The sequence below is a fragment of the Hippopotamus amphibius genome, chromosome 11 (genome assembly GCF_030028045.1).
Source record: "Hippopotamus amphibius kiboko isolate mHipAmp2 chromosome 11, mHipAmp2.hap2, whole genome shotgun sequence".
NCBI classification, from domain to species: Eukaryota; Metazoa; Chordata; class Mammalia; order Artiodactyla; family Hippopotamidae; genus Hippopotamus; species Hippopotamus amphibius.
Genome location: NC_080196.1, coordinates 21,996,231 through 22,002,417, shown reverse-complemented (window position 1 = coordinate 22,002,417; position 6,187 = coordinate 21,996,231).

Here is a 6,187-nt window from a genome sequence, read left to right as displayed (position 1 = left end):
TGTTAATTCAAAGTATACATATAGGCATTATGGAAGTATGAAAAGTTATGTTATTAAATTAAAAAGTCTATATATAAATTGCCTATATGTACACTAAAGTGTACAGTTTTTATAATTCTTTTATTATTTTTCCCCATTATATTTGTTATATTTATTAAGATGTAATTTTAAATCTGTTCATTCTTATATTAAAAAATTTTGTCTTGTATTTTGTGTCTTTTTATTATTGTATTTTATTAGGATACTAAGATTGTAGGATGACTTCAAGAGGGGAATAATTTCTTTGAAATGGCAGACTTGATCAGTGAAGGGAAGTGAATTCAAGGGGTGAAATTAGAACTTGAATACAAGGGAGGGGGTCAGTAAGATGTTAAGTTTGTTAAGCTGATCCTGGGTGGTTTGGTTGGAAGTTGATAAATAAGTTTGTTTTGTAGGTGCATGTTTAGGTGCAGTGTTTAAGTGGATAAGGTGGGGGAAAACCATCAATGCTTATAAATGCTCAAATGGGAAGCAACCCAAATGTCCATTCACAGAATAAAATGTACTCTGTTTATTCAACAGCTAGAATACAGTAGTAAAAATGAGTTATTGTGGAGGGAATTCTGGGGGGTGATGAAATATTCTATCTTGATTGGGGTGGTGTTTACTATTAGCCATATGCAAAGTTGTCAGTCAAGGTCTCAGATAAGGGTGTTTCTGGGTGTACAGGAGACTGCTGTCAAGAACTACCTTGTTCTCACTCTTAATTAACTGCAATTTCATCTTTCATCCTTTCTCCTACTCCTCATCCCAAATACATAGCAACAATAGATCATATTGACTGAATTTCCAGTGTGGGCACTGAATTTCTAGTGCCCACACTAACATCTTATCTTTACCAAAATTGATACTCATGTTTCCCAAACTATGAGCTTAAAAGCCACAAATTTTGAACATTTTCAACACAGATGAGGAGATGAAAAAGACATTTGTTAAAAGAAAAAAGAAAAATTCCAAGTTTTGCAAATGAGAGACAATACTGGATGGTAGTTGTGATAAACTATTATTATTCAAAAGTATTCACTGCCTCTTCCTGGGGTAAGATTATACAGCCCCACTCCACAGATATCAGATTTGACTCATTTACTTCACTCTGGATAATGAAATGTGAGCAGAATTGACACGTTACTTTTGGGCACAAACCAAGAAACAGTCCTTGATTTGCCATATATTTCTTCTTGCTCTGTCAAGAGACCATCAGTGTTTTAGGTAGAGGTGGCTCCGTTATCCTGGGCGGAGTCATGATGGACAAATAGCAGGAGCAGGGTATCTGTTATGCTAAGCCACTATGATTCTTGGGGTTGTTTGTTTCTGCAGCACTGTGGAAATGCTGTACTGACAATGTGATTGAATTAGCTTTAGAAAATGAGTATGTCTTAACTCCAATGCTTTGCTATCTGAGCAAACTTGAACAAGTCCTTAAACATTTTTTGAAGTTGAATATAAAATAAGGATGATAATATGCTCAGCATTTGGGGTTGTCATTGATGTTCAAAGAGGAAATAAATTCAGAAGCTTTTGGCAAATTCTATAGAAATGTAAGGTATTACAATATTTTCACTCAAAGTCTGGACTGGGATGTGGTTTCTGTGGTCTCATTTGAGCTTCTGTGTTGCTGTGAGGCATAGCAATCATCACATTGTCAAACCTTTGTTCAGTCACTGAAATGTACACAAACTATATGAGTAAGAAGAAAGAAAAGGAAATGATGTTTCTCACAAGAACAAAGAAAAATGATGAATTCAATAAAAGTTACTTTGGAAACAAGCTTGCTGCTGAGTTCTATGGCTTAGTTGGTTAAAGCAGCTGTCTTGTAAACAGGAGATTCTGGGTTTGAATCCCAGGAGGACCTGTTCTGCATATTTTCTTAGCCCTGAGAAGGGATGAAGAAATTGTCCCAATTACAGTACATACAGTACCCCCTGCCTTCTGACCCCAACCCAGAAAAAGTCAGAACCCTAAGAATTAGTTTAAACTTCCACGATTCTCCCCATCACAAAAAGGCAAGTGAATTTGTGAGAGTCATTTTCTGGGGAAATAAACCTGCGTCACCTCCATTACGGGATAGTTGTCCCAGGAGGGGTTCAGAGAGGTGTCAAATATGCACATTCTTGCCATTTGCGACAACATGGATTGACCTTGGTTGTCAGAGGGGAGGGGAAGGTAGTGGAGGGATGAGTGAAATAGGGAGATTAAGAGGTACAAAATTCCAGTTACAAAATAAATGAGTCATGGAGGTAAAATGTACAGCATGGGGAATATAGTCAATAATACTGTAATATGTTTGTATGGTGACAGGTGGTAACGAGTTATCATGGTAATCGTTTTGTAATGGAAATATCAAATCACTACATTGTGCAACTGAAACTAATATAGTGTTGTAGGTCAATTGTACTTCAATTAAAAAAAAAGCTTTCCATAAATAAAAGAAAAACTGAATCAACTTAAAAAAATTTCATTAGCCCAACTGACACTAGCATTTCTATAGTGTTGAAATAGAGTCTTGTGTTCAACAGATGAGTTTGTTGGGCTATGGATAACTGTTTTTCATCTATCTTTTTATCTAGTGTGTTAGATTTTATTATTTTCCTATTTTCAGTTTGTCCATTTCTTTTACATGTAGTTACAGATATATGAAAATCACATATGCTGCTTGCAAAAGTGTGGTATAGTCACTTGCTGTGACTCAGTAAGTCTACTTCTAAGTACACATCTGTCATGCAATCATTCAACTGAAATGAAATGGTCACCATATCCAAATGATTCAAATGGAAAGATCAATAATGCTACACATGCACCAAGATGATATGAAAATGTTTATCACTCACATAATGAAGCTTTCTGGGGAGAGCAGAGGAGGCTCTCAGGTAAGTCCAAAAATGGCTTGGAAGAGCAAGGAAGGGTGATGGGCTTTGGCTTTTATTGCGTTAGAGGGCAGGCTGGGGGTGAAGATTCCTGAGTGAGCACCAGGACTAGTGTGGTTTGATCTTCCCTTTGAGAGAGCTTAAGCACTTTCTTATGGGCTGGCTTAGATGTGAGTGAGAGTGATGGGTCTTGAAAGCTGTTAGTAAATATCAAAAAATGGAATCAACCTCTTAATTACAATACTCAGTAGGAATTTGTGCACAAGTCCACAAAAAAGCATATACAAAAGTGTTCCTAACAGCCCTATTAACGATGTTCCCCAAACTGGAAACAACCCATACATCCACCACTAGAATGGATAAATTGTGGCATATTCATAAAATATGACTATATATGTAGCAACAAAAAAATAATATTATTAAATGCAACAACATGGATGAATCTCAAAGTGCTGCACAGAAGTAGCCAGGCATAAAAGAGCACATATTGTATAATTCTATTTATATGTTATTAAAATGTGCAAAACTAATAGATGATAGCAGAGTCAAAAGAGTGGTTACCCTTAGGAAGAAAGTGATTTGGAGGCACGTGAGAGGGGCTTCTGGTGTGCTGGTAATGTTCTATTTCTTGACACAGACAACCTAAGTGACAAAACTTAATGGATCCCATTTGATGGAAATAGTGGCAATAAATTGGAACAAAAGATCTGAGTGAGGGTTCATAGATATGTTCTCTTTGTAAATATTCAGCAATATACACATTTATACATATATATTCAGATACATGTTTACATAAATATAAGTATTCTATATATGCTTGTGTTTGGGCACTTTCCTGCATGTTTGCTACACTTCAATTAAAAAAAATAGTTTACTTTAAAAAGAAAAATAAAGCCACCAATTAAGAAGAGAATATTGCCATTATTTTAGAAGTTCCATTTGCCCCACTCCACTTTACATCTCTCTCTCACCTGAGATAACCACTATATTAATGCTTGTGATAATCTTTCCCTTGCTTTTACTTACTAGTTTTACTACTTGTATATGTATCCATAAAACAATAGATTATTCAGTATGCTTAGTTTGTAGTTTCTATAGATGAAACTGAAACCGTGTTGTATTTGTTTTGGAATGTTTTCTTGTTATTGAAATATTATCATGTTAACATCTCATTTTGTGTGATTTCTAGATTTTTCTTTATTGCATATAATTATTTTTGTAAATCTTTATTACTGTTATGAAAATGTGTTAAAACTCTGACAGTATGATAGTTTTTTTGGTTGACCTTTGTACACAAGCATACGATACTTTTTTTCTTTTTTTAAAAAAGACATTTCTGTTTCTTCCTTTCTAATCATTATACCTTTTTTACTTTCCTTTTGTCTAGCAGGGAATATGGCAATTCCTGGTTTACTCCATGCGTTCCCAATTTCAAACAGAATGTTTTGTTTTTTTTGCCTTTAACTATTATGTTTGCAGATTATTTTTGTATTTTAAAAATCAGGTTAAAGAACTTTCCTTCTCTTTCCAGATTGTTGTATCATTAGTGGACACTGAAATGTACTAAATGCTTTTTTTCTGTGTGTACGGAAGTGAATAAAACTTTTTTCCTTTGATTTCTTGATGTACTAGTTTTGATATTAGGATGAAAGTAGGCTCATAAAATGAGGTGGAGAGACTTCCCTCTGTTACTATACTTGGAAGTATTTGTGTCCAATTGAAATTATTGTCCCTGGAATGTTTTATAGAACTTCCAGATTAAAATATCTGGGTTTGGAGTTTTCTCTGTGGGAAAAATTTTGACTATTCAATACATTTAATGGTTTAGGACTATTCATATTTGCTATTTCTTCTTTAGTGAAATTTTGATTTTGACTTTTTTTTGCTGTTGTTGCAGAATTTGCTGTTATTTAAAATTTTACATTAACTGGGCAAAATTCTTTACACCATTGCACATTCTGATCTACCTTCTGGATTTCTGGATATACTCTTCTTCTGCTTTTTTTTTTTTTTTTTGGTTAACCTTTCTCATCTTTTAGATTTCAGCTCCTGGAATGCTTACTGAAGGCTGGGTTAAGGACAGACCCCAGACAGTCTGCCACTTTGACCTGGTGTGGTCCAGAGAACTGGGGTGGTGCTCTCCTGGAAAGCAAGAGAAAGATCACAGCCTCCTCAGGGTGTCGTCGCTGCTCAGAGGAGCATTTGAGAAAACACTGTTTCTCCAGCACCTCTAAATTGTGAAAAACCTATGTAACCGCCTTCGGGGAGCCGGGAACCAGAATGTGCTGAGAAGGCAGGTTGGATAACGACCAAAAATCCGGTTGCAGTTTCTAATAATGGGGAATGAAACCCCCGGATGACTTGGACTCCAGCCGGTTGCTTTCACCATGCCCACCGCACCCCTAAGGAAGAGCGTCCAAAGCGTGCGTTGTGAGTAACCCCGCCAGGCCTCGAGCGCGCCGTCCCACCACCCGTGTGCTATCCTCGGCCGCACCGTCACTAGCGGTGGGTCGGGATCCTCAGAGATGAGGATGGCTGGGGAAAATGAGGCGCGGGAAGGAAAATATACGACCACCACAAATTGACTCAAAACCCAGCCTTTCTAACCTGAAGTATGGATCCTTCTCCCCGAGCCACACAACACCGCAACCCAGTGGCTGCACAAGAGGAGGGACATTTTTTAATTTCTCATTAAGTGCAATCGTTGGGCTTTTTTACAAAGATCTCCCTGGAGGGTACTCAGCGGGTCTGTTCTTCGTGGTTTCCAAGAGGGGCCAGGCCTAGGAAGACGCTTCTCGATTCAATCCTAATTAAAGCAATCTTGGCAGGATTGGGCGCCCAGCTGAGAGGGTGGCAGGAGGGGTCTTTCTTGTGATTTTCATTTATTCCCAGAGGGTCTTACTTCTGACTTTGTATTCATTCCGAATGTAAACCGAGAGTTTGTAGCCATGATTATAGGGGGACATTCAGTCCTTTTCTCCTGCTAGTTCTTTACAAGTTAATCAACCGGCTGAGAGAAGCATCGCAATGCAAGTGTAAAATTTTGGTCAGAGAAGAAATTTGGTGTCAAGCTAAGCGCAGGAGTCTGAAGAAAAGTGAAATTTCCATTTTGCCTTAGTCTCTTCCGTAACATCTTGGAGAAATTACTTGGCTTTTGTATCAATGACACCTTCTTTTAAGTAAGATTAATAAGGAAGATGTCTTTTTGTAGGAATTATATCAATATTAAATAATAGTCCAGATTCTCAACACTTGTAATATTTTTCACAACTAGGTGCTTGTAG